We start from the raw sequence: 16,704 nt of genomic DNA, 5'->3' as shown, positions 1-16,704 counted from the left end.
TCTAGTTAGTAAGATTGCTCAGCTTCTGTTTCTGAAGGGAAACTTGTTTCATGTGTTTTTGTTTCACGAAGTCCTAGATAGTCACAGGGCTGAACTGACAGGAGCAGACCAATGTGTCAGCTCTGCAATCAAATATAATCTCCTTTTTCTGCCCTTTTGTGATCTATTATTTTATTATTATTATTATTTTAAATAGTTCAGCTGTGTCTTGGTAATAGAAAACCTAACCATAGTTGAATGTCCTTGAAATATGTTTTGAGACCAAAAGAGTCATGATTAATACTAAAAATGTATGTTTTTCCATTGTGGAAAAGATGTTGTTTAGAAAAGCTGCTTTTACAGTGACAAGCAGCATTTTAAGTTCCCTGATGTTTTTCCACCCTGCCTTTAAGAAACAAGCATGAAGGCCATTTTGCAGGAAAGAGCTTTGTACTGTGCAGTGCAAAGAACACGCTGATATTTTCCCCTGTGGTCCTGAGAGTAGGCATTGCTAGCAGCATCACCAACAGCCAAGACTGTCTGATGTGCCATTTGCAACTGTTATAACCTTGCCAGTGTTTTATGTTTTGGGCTCAAATGTTTCAACAGCAAGCTCAGACAGATCTTTATGGGAACAATTAGGGGAGATGGAGCATGGAGAAGTGATTTCTCAAAGGGCTTGTGGGAAAATGTATTTTTTCTGCACTTCAGTAATATTTCTGTGATTGCCGAAGATGGAGATTGAAAGTACAAAATCTTTGGGCATGGACCTGACTTCACATTAGGCTTTCCTAGTGCAGGTGGTTTCACTGCCCCAGTGAGAATTCGCAGCTGTGTGCATGCATATGCCAGAACTCATTCAGAGGCTGAAATGCCTAATAGGTTTGTATAATTGCAGTGATAACCTCTTTTCTTAAAAGCTGAGATCAGTTACAATCCCTAGAGTTCACTGTCTGCTTCCTCCCAGGAGATCTCCCCCAGCCCTGGTTGGTGGTGAGAGGCAGAGCTCTGCCTGCAGTCATTGCTCCCAGAGGTCTGGGAAATCCCAGGTGGAGCCAAGGCCCCACAGAGCTATGTGGGATACTGCAAAAAAAAAGGGATTTTTTTTTTTCATTTCAATTCTGGGTGTGTGACTTTGTCATTTTAATGTTCTTTTTGTGTTGTTTGCACATAAAGCAGTGCTAAGTGACAGCCAGTGCTGCTCATCACATCAGCACTCAGAACTGAGGCTCTTATTGGTCTGGCAGTGTTAAATGCTGCGTAAACTTTTCATTCTTTGCTAAACAAAATATGTGCTTATATTCTGCAACATCTCTCTTGTTTCCACTGTATAACCTCCCTTCATTTCATAGCTTTTATCCCTCACTGCCCTGCTTTGCTGCAACCTTAACTCTGACTTGAAAGCAACTTTAAAGGGTAGCACTAGGAAAATGATTTCTACTGTCTGTTCAGGCACAAGACAAGCAAGACACTCATCAGTGTAACTTCTCAGCCTTTTAATTTTCATCTCATAATTTCAGTCCTTTGGCCTTTCTTTGTTATCACCTGCTCCAACAGAGTCCCTGAAAGAGAGGAGTCTGGGGGACAGCAGTTCACTACCTTAGCATTTGCACTGGGTGCTCCCCAGTTACTCTCAGTCGTGTTTTAGGCAGTACAATGCCAGTTTTCCAAGACAATTGCAATGGCAATTATGCCATTCTGATATTGTACTCCTTGAAAAAATGTTTTAATTACTTTTTCACTCGTCAGTAGCCGGGGAAAAAAGTACTTCACTGAATTTCCTGTAATTACGGTTAGCAGAAAGATACAATCCTATTTCACATCTACCTCTGATTTAAAAAAAAATAAATTTTCCACTCTTTCTTCTTAGATTGGATTGAAGTTATGCATTAAGTATTGCTACATGACACTTTCAACAAATTAGGCTTTTTTTCACCCAATGTCTGAGAATATGCTGCGTCATATCTCCAAAGTTCATTAAATTTTCTGGGTAGCTATAGGACAGTCAACCTGCATGTTTTCCTATGAAGAATTTCTGCTGAGAAGTCTTTCCACCTGAAGGCAAGCTGAAGTGTATCCTCCTGGTTAAAGTCTAAGTGTTTTATTATTGTTCCCTGCTTGAATATCACGGAATTTTCAGAACAGTGAATGCCATTTACCTTTACTTCAGCAAGGATTTAAGCATAACTTCTCATATTTTTCCCTCAGAGTGATTTTGTTTGTAGAGTTGGAGAGTTTTTCACAGTACATGTGAAACACTAGCCAGATTGTTCATATTAAAGAGTTGAGTTCAGAGGTACGAAGTCTGCATTGCGGTCATTCCATAATGTTTTTTCTCTGGGGTTCATACTGTGGGCAGAAATTTATTTATAAATTAGCTGGGTGATGCTAAGGAGTGGCTAAGTTTCAAGAACTTTGATGATGGTGACAGTCTGTGGGGTGCAACAGATACGGGGGTTAAGGATTATCTATCCACGGGGATCCTGGTAAGCTGAAAAAATGGGCTTCTGGGACCCATATTAAAAAACACAAAGTATTTTCTCTTAGCCAGAATAATCCCATGCAACAATACAGAGCAACTAGAAAGTATCTTTGTAAAAGAGGACTTGGACATCCTGGTGGTCAAGTTGAAAGCCAGTGTGTTCTTGTGGCAAAGAACCACCCTGGGTTGCAATGGCAAGGGTATAACCACCAGGTCAGGGTGGTGATCCTTCCCCTCTGCTCTGCATTAGTGAGAACATTGAGCCCATTTTGGCTCCCTACTTAAGCATAGGCTGACATACAAGAGGCAATGGATATGGGTGGCAGTGGTGGAAAGCCAAATATTAGAAAAATATTTCATACTGAGGCAGTCAAACACTGGAATGTGATAGCTGGAGAGGCTGGGGGATCCCAGTCTGCAGAGATGTTTCTGTCTCAGCTGGACAATGCCCTAAGCAAAATGATCTAAACTCAAAGCTGGATCTAACTTTGAAGTGTGCCCTGCTTTAAGCCATGAATGGGATTGAATGACCTTCAGAGGCATCTTCCTATGATTCTGTGTTTTTTTATATGAGTGGGTATGCTTGCATCCAAAGTTTGTAAACTGTTCCTGCTCTGAAATTTACTTAGTCATATTTCTCACGTCACTGACTGATCTGTGATTACTCAGACGTCACTGACTGCTGTGGTTACTCAGCAATTCAGACTGCAGTTTCTATTGAAAGCTGAAAAGTTTTTCCTCTTTAAAATAAGCCACAATTTACTACAGGCTAGTGGGCAGGAAAGTAAGGCTTATTTAAGACATGCTTAGCCACAAAACCCATATTAGAAGCACGAATCTGTACCACTAACTCCCTGCACTGAACAATTGTTCTAAAAATTATTTCCTTGTTATCAGCAATATGCTGGGTGAAGACAAGTCATCAGAAAACCTGCATTCCCTCTTAAATGCTATAGTATTTCACACATGCATCAGTGCATATCCATTCCACTTATGTTCATCGACTTAATTAAAATCTCTCTATTATTGAAACCAATAGCTGTCTCAGAAAAGTATTGGAGCTTAGGAAAGAGTGTTAATTTATGCTATTCACTGGAGAGCTTTCCAGGAGTGTTAGGTTATTTCTTACCTAATCTAACCAATTTCTGCTGGAAATCCTGCAATTTGGAAAGAATTTGGAAATTGAAACCAAAGCCAACATCTTTTTGAAAGCGTTATTGAGAAATTAATAATACTTCGGAAAACATTGCAGATGCTTGACCTCTGGTTCTTTTGATAATTTTCTTTTGTTTTAACAATAACACACTTTTAACAAATAGGTGCAATAGTGTTTTTGTACATTATATTTTTGCACAAAAATTCAAGAGAACACATCTACTGGTTGAGTTGTGAAGGAGCTCAGTTTATGAAAGCCTGCTCAATAAGAAATCTATCACTGAACACATTCCATTCTTTGCCAAAAGTGATTGTTGAACAAATAACTCTCCCAAGAATAAACAGTAAGGAAATATTGGCTGATGTGGTTGACAAGGCACTCTGAAAGATATTTGAAAAGCCATGGTGGTCAGGTGGAGCCCCTGGTCACTGGAAATAAGGCAGAGCCACACCCGTTTTTAGGAGTATAAAGGGAAACCCAGGGAACCAGAATGGCTTCAGCAAGGGCAAATCTTGCCTGATCAGCTTGTCACTTTTTATGACAGTGTAACTGTGTTAGTAGACAAGAGACGAGCCACCAATGTCATCTGTCTAGACTTCAGTTATCCCTCAAGAGTCTGTACTGGGACAGATCCTGTATGGAAACAGTTAGGTCACAGCCTGAACCAGTGATTGAGCACTGGTGAAGGGGTGTGGACAGCCCTGGGAGCACAGGTGCAAGCAATTCACCTATGTGACAGAAGGAGTGGACCCAGGATCTGCCCCTCCCTAACCTCATTTTAAGAGCTGGCAGTCAGAGGGGAAGCATCTATGCTTGGAGTTTGCTTCCTTTGAGTGTTTTCTAGTGAGACTTGATCTATGGGAAACAGGTAAGCTGTTCCTTTTTTATTACTGAGTTGTAACCACTACCTTTGTTGGGTGACTCAAAACTGGTTAAAGGCAACTATATCTACTGCTTTCTGTCCTTATACATGGATTTTGTTTGTTTTAAATTTTTATTTTTATATATCTACAACAATTATACTGACAATGGGATTGAATGCACCCTCAACAACTTTGCAGGCAACACTAAGCTGTGTACTGCAATTGACTTACCTGAGGGATGGGGTGTTACCCAGGCAGACCTAGAAAGGCTTGAGCAGTGGGCATATGTGAACTTCATGAGGATCAAGAAACTCAAGTAAGAAGTCTGACCCTTGTGTTCTGATAAGTCCCACTATCAGTACGAACTGGGGTTGTAAGGATAGAGCACAGCCTTGCCAGTGTGTACTGGTGGAAGACAAGCTGGACATGAACTAGCAGTGTGTTCTTGTAGACCAGAAAGCCAACCAGGTGTTGACACCAGGTCCTGGGCTGCATCCAAACAAGTATGGTTGAGGGAGGTGATCCTGTCCCTCTCCTCTGTGCTGGTGAGGTCTGACCTGGAGTACTACATCCAGATGTGGAGTCATCAGTGCAGGAGAGATGTGGACCTGTTGGAGTATGTCCAGAGGAGAGTCACAGAAATGATCCAAGGGATGGAACACCTCCCCTGCCAGGACAGGTTGAGGCAGAAGGAGCTGTTCAACCTGGAGAAGAGAAGGCTGTTTTCAGTACCTAAATGGGAGCTATAAGAAAGAAGGGGACAGACCCTTTAGCAAAGTCTGTTGTGATAGGACAAGGGGAAATGGCTTTGAACTAAAAGAAGAGAAATTCCAACTGGGTATAAGCAAGAAGCTTTTTCCAATAAGGATGGTGAGGCTCTGAAACAGGCTGCTCAGGGAGGTGGTAGATGCCCATCCTTGGAAACACTTAAGATCAGCTGTGTGTGGCTCCAAGCAATATGATGTAGCTTTAGATGTCCCTGTTCAGCGCAGTGGAGTTGGACTAGATGGCCTGTAAAGGACTCTTCCAGCTCAAACCATTCTAAGGTCCAAAATAGAAGATTGGAAGCATTGAACAACTTATCAATACTGGGATTCTTTCAAACTAAAGGAGATAATTGGAATCATTTTGCTTTGTACTTCAACATATACCCATAAGCCACAAGTACCTCTGAAAATGTGACAATTTCTTTCAGACAAACTCTGAAGCGCTTCAGTTGTTTTTTTAAAAAAAAAAAAAATAGGCAGAGAAGGCTAATTATAAAAGATTATTATAGCAAGTTGAGTGCTACTCTCAAGGTAAAGTGAAACATGTCTGGTGTGTGTTTTTAAACAGACATTACAAAAAAAATAAAGCAGTGTTTCTGACTGATAGAAAGTTGAAAAACTGTTTTGAAACTTTGGGAGCCAAATTCAGTTTCTAGTAAGATCACAGATCCTGTGGGAAATCATTCAAGTAAGCATCTACAGAAATGCCTAGAATCTACTTATAGAAAAGCAGTTAGCATTTATAAAGCAAAGAAGGACTTGCTGGAAGCTTGAGGAAGTTGACTGTTGCCTTGATGCTGTGGATATTAAAAGAAACCTATAATAAATTCTCAGTTGACATTGAGGAAGAAAAGCATAAAGCAGTCAGCATGGGGGTGTACAGAGCCCAAGTCCCTGGGGAAATTCAGGGTGAACAAACAACTCACACACAAGAATATCTGTCACTTGAAGAAGATTACATCACTACAACAATTCTTGCAAGCATCAGCAGGGATATGTAAAGGAAGGAGGAATACATCTTCATGGGAGCAAGCATAAACAGAACACTCTGTCCATCTGAAGACCCATGGAATAATGGAATATGGACTGGATTGTTGTTTTTTTTTTTTTTCTTGAGGCTTAGGTGCACTGGTGAAAACAGTATCAGCAAAGAAAAGTCACTGATGATATAAGTCAGTGAAGCTCTGATTGTACAGAAGTAAATTATATTTCATTATAGAACTGTATGAAAATGTGTCAAAAGAAGAAAAATGTGGGGAAAAAATATAATTTACAACAGTACCATAAGGGGTTAAAAAAATTTATTATGAAGCGAGAAATGTCCTAGTTGTTGAATCTCAGAGATGACATCCAATCACTGGATGGGTGAGCATTGACAGCAACTGAAGAGGAAACAGAAGATGTTTTGAGGAAATGCAGGCACTCTCAACAGAGTGTGGAATAGAGACAAAAGTTGATATGGCCCAATGTTCATCTACAAAGATTCTCTTGCCACAGTACTGGCTACAGTAAGCAGAGTTTAATGTTCTAGAAAGAGGAATTTAAAGAATGTGAAGGTAGTGCTTTTACAGATCATGTAAAAAGCAAGCAGAAGTGTTGAAACATTTCATTTGCATGTGAATGAGCTGCATCTTTTGTGATGTCTCTAATGGGAAGCTGAAAGGGCATTAACGCTCTGGGAGGTGACCTTATGAAACTGGAGTATCCATTTGTACATGATCGTTATCTCTTTAGGAAATCATTTACTCAGAAAGCCATGGGGTTGCACTTGAAGTCAGAGGTTTTTGACATGGAAATATAACATATATTTGACAGTATAAATAATGAAAAATTATACGTAAATTATGTTAGATCCAGAAGGGCAAGTGTAGAAAAACTCTGTCTGGAGCCTTCAACTAATACCGGAATTTGTTATCCTTTCTCAATAAGCTAAACAAAGATGTAAGTCTTAGAGAAATATCAACTTAATCACTGTTTACATGGGTTGACATTGATAGAAAAAGGGGGGATGGTCTTAAACTGAGATGGGGGAGGTTTAGGTTAGATATTAAGAGGAAGTTTTTCACCCAGAGGGTGGTGACACACTGGAACAGGTTGCTAAGGAGGTTGTGGATGCCCCATCCCTGGAGGCATTCAAGGCCAGGCTGGATGTGGCTCTGTGCTGTCTGGTCTAGTGGTTGACAATCCTGCCCCCACAGAGGTGGCTGAAACTAGATAATCTTTGAGATCCTTTTCAACCCAGGTTGTTCTATGATCTAACAAGATTACAGAGAATGTTTCAGAAATTCTTCCCCTAGCAAATCCCTCAGATAGGGACCTATAAAGAAATTTGCACTTAACAAAGCTGCCTGGATCAGCATCTTGCAAGCCTCCTGAGGAAAGACATGCAGGAAGGGTAAGTCATAAACAGGGCTGTATACTTACACTGTGAAATTGCAGTGGCACCAATGATGCATGGCAGGTCAAACAACCTTTGCAGACAAGACACCTGTGCTTGTCAGCCAGTTGTCATAGTCACTTTGAACTCAGAGGTGTCTTAAAACAGAGGAAAGTAGCAAGTTGGATATGGGTTGTGACATGATACTAGGAGTGATAATGGTGGGCAGTAGTCATGTCAGTGTGCAGTGGACTCATCACAGGTATAATTGAGGCTCTGCACTATTGGACACAAGCAAAAGAACAGGTGGCAAAGGCTTTCTCCAGTGACCGGATGGAAGAACCAAAGTGCTGTCTGTTAGGTGGATGAAGATGCAGAGGGTGCTGGCTGAGGCAGGATGTGATAGGAGGATGCTGCTATGGCAGAACTGGTAGTATGGATATTACTTAGTTCTGAAAGCCAATGTGACAACATGGAGCACCTCAGGAGTGCTTTGAGATCCTGAACTGTAATGAGTCAGTGAGGATGTGCCTAGGAAGGGAAGTGGTGGGAAAATAGAAAGCTTGTAGGAGGATGTTAAAATAGCCTCTTGGTTATAAATAATTAATGATGCCTTTCCCTATTCCATTGATCTAACTGTAATCAGTTTATCACCACCAGTGTTGTTGTACTTCAACGGAAATGTGAATTGCCAGTTTCATTCCAGCTCTGTTAAAAGTAGCAGGAATAGCCACTGTTCCCCTTGAAGGGTCTATAATAAGGTCTCCTACACTGCTTACATAGACCAGTTTAGTAAGAAAAAGTTGCAAGGGATAGAAGAAAGAAAGAAGGAAGAAAACAAATATTCTTCCTGTTTGCACTGTCACAATTTGAACACTTATCTGGGTTCAGATATCCAGGAGGCCATAATAGTAAACCATTTGGTCGTGGAAAGAGTTCACTTCAAAAATAGGTGGCTTATGTTGTCATATCAAAGTTCCATAGAGTTTCTCTTACTTCAGTAAGCAGGGTGTTATTTTTTTAATCATGTTTCTCCACTCCTCAAAGAAAGTTTTGCAGTCTTTTGTAAGTTTAGTCCATCTATTCTTCTTAAAAAAAAAAAAAAATTACATCAGAAAAATCAAGCAACCTGCACAAAAGTAAAGCCGGTCATACCATCAATTGCAGTAACAAAGCACAGCTGCAATTAAAATGTCTTGGAATTGGACTCTCTACAGGAAAATTTAAAGAAGTCATGCAGTTGCTTCTCTTTCACTGTAAGTGTATCAGCCATGCTCAACAGCAGTGACAGCCAAGGATAAGTACCACCCTGGTGTTTATGGTAGGTGTGCAGAACTCAGCTCCCCATGGCAGATCCAATTTCCCTCCAAATCATATCACTGGTCATGCCCCTGTATCAAGTAACCTCATGAGGCCAACCCTACCCTCTGTTGCAGGACTGCCCTGCACTCAGGGATGCACACATGTATGTCCTGCTATCCTACAGCTTTTCTCTGACTTTCAACTTGGGTGCTTTTTCCCCATTACTGCCTTCCTTCACTCTTCATATCATCCATACTCCTGTCTTGTCTCAGCTAACTTTGTTGAAGAGAAATCCTGGGCAATAGCTTTCAGTGTTAGTTTTGTCTTCAATTTTGATTGACTTTCTATGTGTTTTTAGAGCTCTAGGTTAAAAGTTTCATTTCTCCCCACTGCTTTGTAAAGTATTCTTCTAAATAAACAGTGCCTAATGCAGAATTATCTGTTCGTCCTAGCAAAACATAAAGGCAGCAGTGCCAGCTGGAAGCTGAAGAAAACAGCACCTTCTTGCATGCAATAATTCTGTGTGATTCTAAAGACTTACAGACAAAATGCGAAGCCTTGTCTCTGCTGAAAAATAAGGGGAAAAAAAAAATATTATGAAGTGAAACTCAATGTGTGAAAACAGAGCTGAACTTCTGAAATGGCAAGAGAGGTTATGAGCTCATTGCTTCTGCTAACTTCCTTGCAGCTTCTGCTTTCCATCCCTTGTGAACCCACAGAATCATAGAGGTTGAAAGTGTGTCTTCAGTGGAATGGGTTGCATAGCAAGAGGGAATATATCAACCATGCACTTTCGCTGTGTCGTGCAAGATTGCATGCCTTGACTGCAGACATGCTGGCATAAGCATTGATCAAGTAAATTGGTTTGCAGTGGTGAGCAAGGAGTGAAGGCAGGTATTACTTCATATTTGAAAAAGACTGCAATGGTTGTGTCTATAAGAGTTTCAAAGCTTTGCATGTATCCTTAAAGAATCTGCTGTTTCTTCTCATACTTTGTGGTATTAAACTCTAGGTTGCTTCACTGCTTTGGGAAGATGGAATGACCTGACATATTAATGAAAATAATATGAAATGCTGATTGTATTTTATAGTGAAGGACTTCATTTATCAGTAGATGTCCAAAATGAAATGTTGGCAGTTTGTCTTGATATGAAACTGCTGAGGGGAGAATATTCTTTGGAAAACATGAAAGGGAATAGAACATGCCTGACAGATAAGTCCCACAGTGGCTTGACAGTTTGGATATTTGCATGATAATCTGCTCATCCTTTGCTTTACTTTTCACTGAATAATACCTTACATCAGAAATCTACCTTGATGTCTTTGCAATTTCAGTCTCTTCCCACTGCAGCTGGCACTCTCATGTGAGGCCATGTTTTGGAGGACTTCTCAAGGTATCTTCCTCTTTGAGGTTATCTACTAGCTTTTTCTTCTCTCATCATACTCCCTTTTTTGATCTTGCTCTGGGAACTACTTAAGGTGAACTTCCACGTCTCATGACCCTGGTACCCTTACATTTGGCAGATAAATAGTCCATGGTATATTTAGTATCAAAGGAAGGGAGAAAATACAAGCTTAGGAAATTCCCCACATCCTAATACTAGATTTGATCTCTGCTTCCTTCTCATCTATCCTTTGTTTGACCTTACTTTTTGGTGTTAATGGCTGGCTGCTGACACCAATGCAATCTGATTGCCTTTTCTTTTCCTCACAGTAATTAACAACAAGATCACCAAGGCAAATAGCCAGGAGCTCAGCACTTATTTGCTCAAACTTGTTATTATTTTTTTTAAATCCTTTCATAAGTGCCTGAGAAGATTCTTCTTGAGCTAAATCCAGCTAGCCCAATATTCTGTTTCTGACAGTGGTCAAATACAGGCAGTCAGGAATGTGTCTTAAAAACAAGGGGAGAAAAAAATTGCTGTGTTCCCAGAATACTCTGTCTTCAATTAATGGCTTCCCATATCTGTTTTTTTCCTTAAAGATTTTTCCATCTCTAAGGACATCTGTTCTCTAATGATAATTCATGATTCTTCACACTACTAATTTATTGATTTGGCATGGGGGGGGAGGGGGAGAATGAACTAAAATGACTGAAATTACAAAGACTATTGATCCTTTGGCAGTCCAGCTTACCTGCTAGGGAATAGATTGCAAGATTTAGCTTCTTTTTTTTTTTCTATGTAAGAATTCCTTAATAAGACTGGAGATGGCCTACCAGCTACCACACTGTCCCTGGAAGTCAGTGTTTGTTATGAGAAGGGGAAGAGAATATGATTTCTGTTGTGTGTTTTTTGTGGGTTTTTTTTTTTTGCTTCTTTGGCAGAATTCAGTATTACTGCAGTCAATAGCTAACTACTTGTTTCACTGGAAGACTGTTTTTTGGGACTCTCTGAGTCTTATAGAATAATTCTGTACTGAAAAAATTACAAGATTTACTGAAATTTCTGTGAGGTAGTCAAGTTTTTTCTTATCCTGAGAGCATGAATCAGAATCCCAGATTTTGTAGGACAATGTCTTTCCTATGTGCTGTTCTAATTATAACTCTGTGTGTTCTCCAGGAACACTTCAGTGCTAGACAGGTAATTTTACATGCACTTCTCAGATACTTGAGACTACAGAGGTCTCACTGGATTCACCTGCAATACACTGACAATGCAGAAAGCATTAAGTTTTGAAAACTTATTTTAAAAAGTGTGATATTTTATGACCGTGTTAGTTATATTGCTTTGTGTAATAGATGACTTTGCAAATCATTCTTGGAGCTGAGGGCAGCTGAGCACATTTTGCGGTGTGATCTCTACACCCACATGGGAGCACATCTCCTTGGACTTGACCAGTCTCAGCACTTTGGTGTTGATCATTTACTCAGGACTTCTCAATATGCTTGCTTGTTTGTTTTTTTTTTGTTGTTGTTGTTTTTTTAAACTTCAGTCCATGCAATACATGGGCTTTTTGAGGTTAAAGAGGGCTGCATAAAAAGTGATGATTGATTGAAGGGAAACAAATTGCAAGGAAAGTGAAAACAACAGCACTTCACTCAGTGCTTGTCTTTTGAGTGCTCAGCACTTCTGTTCTATCACATTCTCCAGCAGTACTTCAGGATCTCCTAATTTTTATCTAGCATTTAGTAGGGCTTAGAGTACCATAAAAGTGATTAAAAAAAAAAAAAGCTAATTCAGTTCACCAAAACAAGACATATTGAATCCTTTACAATTTCTCATACGTTTGTCTAGCTGTTAAGGGTGAAATGCTGACTGAAGAGGTCATCTGGACTACAGTGTCTCTTAAAATGTATAGCACGGTCCTTATTATGGTGGTCTTTATTTCTGTAGTTGTCTTTTTCCCAGGGGGATGGCAAGGTTTATTTTCCAATAGCTTCAGGTTGTCAGACTGTAGTAAATGCTCTGTTACACTGCCTACAGCTACTCAAACTATCTTTTGTGTTTTACTGTAAGGGGTGAATATAGAAACTGGTAGACATGAAAAAGCATCACCTCTTGTAAATAGTGTGCCTTGTCAGTAAGGCCCTTTTTGTTTTAGGAAAACAAAACAGGGACAAACAATAACAGCAACATACTAAATTTATAAAATCTAATTTAACATCTTAGTGAAAACAGCTCAGTGCAGCTCTCCAGGATCCTGGCTGGTTGCAGTGCATGGGTAATAGCAGTGAAGAGTTGTAGTCTCTTCTGTTTTCATGTAGCATTTGGATCTAGGCAGCCTTCTGCAACAATTAGAGTGTGAATATCCTTACCATTGGCCAAACCTGTCCTGTGATTTCTCTTTCTGTCACCTGACCCCTAAGGAGCATCCACATACTCCTCTCCCCATCCAGGGAACGTGGTCTGTTCTGTGAAGTAAACAGACTTCAGACTGGGAAACCACAAGAAACATCTTAATAAATACTTAACTATTCTTATATGACCATTTAATTGCCATCAGGCTCGTGCAGGAGAATGGAATCTTTAGGAACATTTGGACTCAATGATCTCCAGAGGTCCCTTCCATTCCCTACAATTCTGTGACTGTGATTCAGTGATCCCTTCCAGCCTCAGTCATTCTATGATTCAATTATGATTTAATCCTAAGTGAGTAAGTAAGAGATGACCTTGCTAACAAGATGACCAAATCAAAACCCTTCTTTTTCACCCATTAATCCTCCTTCAGTGAAGTATGTTCACTTTTCCATTCAGTGCTATCCAGTTTTTAACCATGCCAAGTGATTTCATTGAGTATCCAATTTGTTTCAAGTAGTAATAGTTGAACCACAACAAGAAAAGATGTATTTCTATTAAAGAATGATTTCTGGCAATTTTCAGCCTTTACTCATTGAATCAGAAGTTGTTCAGGAAAGATGCACATTGACATGATGAAAAAGCCAAAGTAGTATATATACTCGCATCAGGGCATCTTAGTTCTGGTTCTAGCAATCAGAGCAGCCACTCATTTTTTTCAAGCTAGAACTAGCAAGCCTGTGAGACACAGTGTCTGTCTGTCTCAACTATGAAGACAAAGCCCATGTAGCCAACACTTATTAGGAAAGCTATTTATTCACAATGTAAACAAAAAATTGACAGGGACTACTTGTATTTATCTGATGAAAAGAACGAGTAACAAACAATGCCAAAAACAAACAACCAAAAAAAAAATTCTAACAAGCAAATGTGCCAACAAATATTTTCACTTTATATTTTGAACTGTGCTTTTGTTTTTGTGTGTAGCTTCAACATGACAAAAAGGGAGAGAGAAGCATTCCAAAATGAAACTCAGCTTTTTTGTAAATGAAAAACAACCTGGATGTTTTTGTTTTTTGTTTGACCCACAATTGCTATTCCAAGTTCAATACTGGGGCAACAACTTAGAAAATCAATTTGTTCATCTCAAGTCATTAAGTGGCTAATGAGGCATTCATGGCCACAGTGAACAAACAAGCTATCCTCCCTTATTAACATCTTCAGCCAATGGACTCATGGACACCCAGTAACACTGCACATTGTACAGTGCAGGTGAAACATCGTCAGATGTTTCATAAATCAGTATTTCACAAATGTCAGAATTCAACACGGTCAACATTATTTACTGCCTTAAATGCTTCTTAATGACAAAATCTTATCAAAATAATCTGGACAAAGTGGTCTGATCTATGTGTCTTTTTGTTGAACTGTGCTCCTCATTACACTAGTGGAAAAAAAAGAAGTGTACCAGGAGGGTGTCACACTGCAAATTGTGTGATTTTGCTGCATTATGTAGATGTCTCCTATATTAAAAAGTTGTGGATGTCCTATTATCATCCTTAGTTAGAATTTTAATTAGACTCACTATAGAATAATATGTTAATAATTAAACTCACGAGCGTATATTTTACATGAAAATGGTGCTACATGCTGCATAAAATTATCATTCAATTTCCAGATCACCTTTATGAGAATAGCATAGAGGGACTTAGATTGGTGTATTTTGTTTGGTATTCTGTGATAAGCTCTCTCAATTACTGATTTAGTAATGCTACAAAAAGTTCAGTTATTATTCATACCTATATAGGTGATATAAATGCACAGACTCTCCAGAAACTCTTAACACAGTTCGGGCATTTGACTTGAATGTATGTCTGAGTACAAGTACTGTTCCTGCCACTTAACACAGAGGAGCTATGGGCTGTGAATTACTAGTGCTAAGCAGACATACCTCACCAAACACTTCTGAAACAGGAAAGCAATTCCATTCTTCCTTTTAGATAAGAGTGAGTGTGCGTAGAAATTGAAAACACTTTTCTAGTTTGAAAGCCAATCTGAAAACAGGTGAATATGCAGGCTGAGTGTGACAGAGAGCAGAGCCAGGTTCTGCCAGGATCTATTAGTTGTTGACCCAAATAACTTGGCTGAGGGTTGAAATAATCTTTCCAAAATATTTCCCATCCCAATTCTGAAGTCCTTCTAGCCCATCTGTAAACACATCTGGAGGACAGAAAGATATAACTAGTATTTGTTTCTGACTAAGTTTTTTGTTTTTTTTTTTGGCTGTCACGGAAGATGCTTCCTCACCACAGAAACTTTTGCAAAAGATGTAAGTAATTTTAATTTTGGATCTCTTCAAACAGAAACATGTTGAAGTTCTTGTTAGTTTCTAAATCAGATTCTGCTGTCACTTATATCCTTCTAGGTAGTTTGTGGAACTTCTGGAATTCCACAGAATTTAGAGCAGCTTCAAAACTATCACGTGTAATTTCTTTATGCAACTATCTGTCTATAGAGACGGGAAGAGTTCTGAGGACCCATCCTTCTTCTATGTCTGAAAGTGCAGATATATGACAAAACAGCGCAGCTCCTTCTCATTCGGAAACTTCATCTTGCTCATGTGACTCATGAGATACATTCAGTCACGCAAGGGGAGAGGAAGATGTCAGGATGCAGGGAATTAGAACATCAGAGAAGAAATTGTTGGAATATTTTTATCCCTGTTCCCCTCCTTTCTCAGAGGAGCATGGCATTGTTCTGGGTGAAACTGGTTGGTTCAATTGTACTGGTTGGTTCAGCAGTAGTCCTGTATGCAAAAGCAACAAAGCTTTTCTGTGTTATATGAACAGAGATTAATGTTGAAATGAACTGGCATTCTTAAATGGCTCTAAATTTTGAAATTGTTGTTTTAGAGTTGCTCAAGCATCTCATAATTCCATTGGCAAATAATCTTGACTGGGAATAAACATAAACTTATTTTTAAGTATCTGTCCAAAATCACTTGTTAAAACATATGCAGAAATAGGGTAAAATTTTACTTTTGTAATAAGATTATCGTAAGACTTTGCATGAATTAGGATGGTTATAATCACTTGAAAATTAAAAAATCTCCTGATGAGTTAAATTTCTAGTGTAGTAAACACGTACTTAAACATCTTCATTTTCCTTCACATCATGGCTGTTTTGCTTTTTGAGAATATTTTGCCTGAAAGTCTTCATATACACATAATAATTTTCCAGTCTGTATTTTCACTAAGGCAAAAAAGATATAAAAACTCTAAGAAAAATCAGAGCTAAGTAGTTAAACCAGTTATTTGATTGTGTATGTTCTAAGTCAGCATTCTCAAAGACAGTAAGAAATTTTTTTTTTAAATAAGAGTTCTTTTTCATTAAGTTTCACTAGGAAAAGGAAAACTCATGCCCCAGGAGAGTATAATTATTTATATTTTAAAAAGTAATCTGACTTGTAAAAGGAAAGGAAATGAGTCAAGAAGATAAGTCTAGAGGTACAGAAGTCGTGCCTATTGCCTCATCACAAAGTTTATCCCTTGACAATGCATGACCTAACTTAGTATACCTACTTGTGTTGTCAATATGTTATACCATACCCAAAGTAATATTTCTACCTTGATTCACAGCTGTCCCAACCCCCTTCTTGTTATTAGGTTATTTAAGATATCTTGTGTCCTTTTGCTCATAATGACTAGTTATACCACATAACTCCTCTGATTTTTCTCTCTGATTTCAAGTGACATGTTCATTCCTCTCAACATCAGAGGTTGCTTTTGCTGTGTCCTGTGCATGCATGGGAAGACCTTTAGATTAAAGAAGTGCTGAGTTCTTTCACTCTGCATTGTTACTTTCTGAATTAGGCAGAGTTTGCTCTGTGTCTGTTCAGTCACCTTCATGCTAGAAATAATGGGGATTTTAATTACATGATGTTAAATGTCTCTCTCTGATGTATCCATGTATTGGAAGGCTCATCATCAGTTCAGCAGTTGATTGAGGAAACCTTGGATAATGAGAGTTTATTAACCCAGG

At 39.0% G+C, this 16,704-nt stretch overlaps 1 protein-coding gene and 1 long non-coding RNA gene across 2 annotated transcripts in view; one reads left to right on the top strand and one right to left on the bottom strand.

The window, feature by feature from the left end:
• Positions 1-16,704, bottom strand: part of CLVS1 (clavesin 1) — a 92,583-nt gene that overhangs the window by 22,676 nt on the left and 53,203 nt on the right. The gene's annotated exons all lie outside the window — the stretch shown is intronic.
• Positions 4,367-15,983, top strand: LOC116242208 (uncharacterized). Its single transcript, XR_004169688.2, has 3 exons — positions 4,367-4,485; positions 14,959-14,992; positions 15,089-15,983. It is a non-coding gene; the product is annotated as an uncharacterized LOC116242208 (long non-coding RNA).

The sequence above is a fragment of the Phasianus colchicus genome, chromosome 3 (genome assembly GCF_987193195.1).
Source record: "Phasianus colchicus chromosome 3, bPhaCol1.hap1.1, whole genome shotgun sequence".
Taxonomy (NCBI): domain Eukaryota; kingdom Metazoa; phylum Chordata; class Aves; order Galliformes; family Phasianidae; genus Phasianus; species Phasianus colchicus.
The sequence above is the reverse complement of the archived record's forward strand: the minus strand, read 5'-3'. Positions and strand labels throughout refer to the sequence as shown.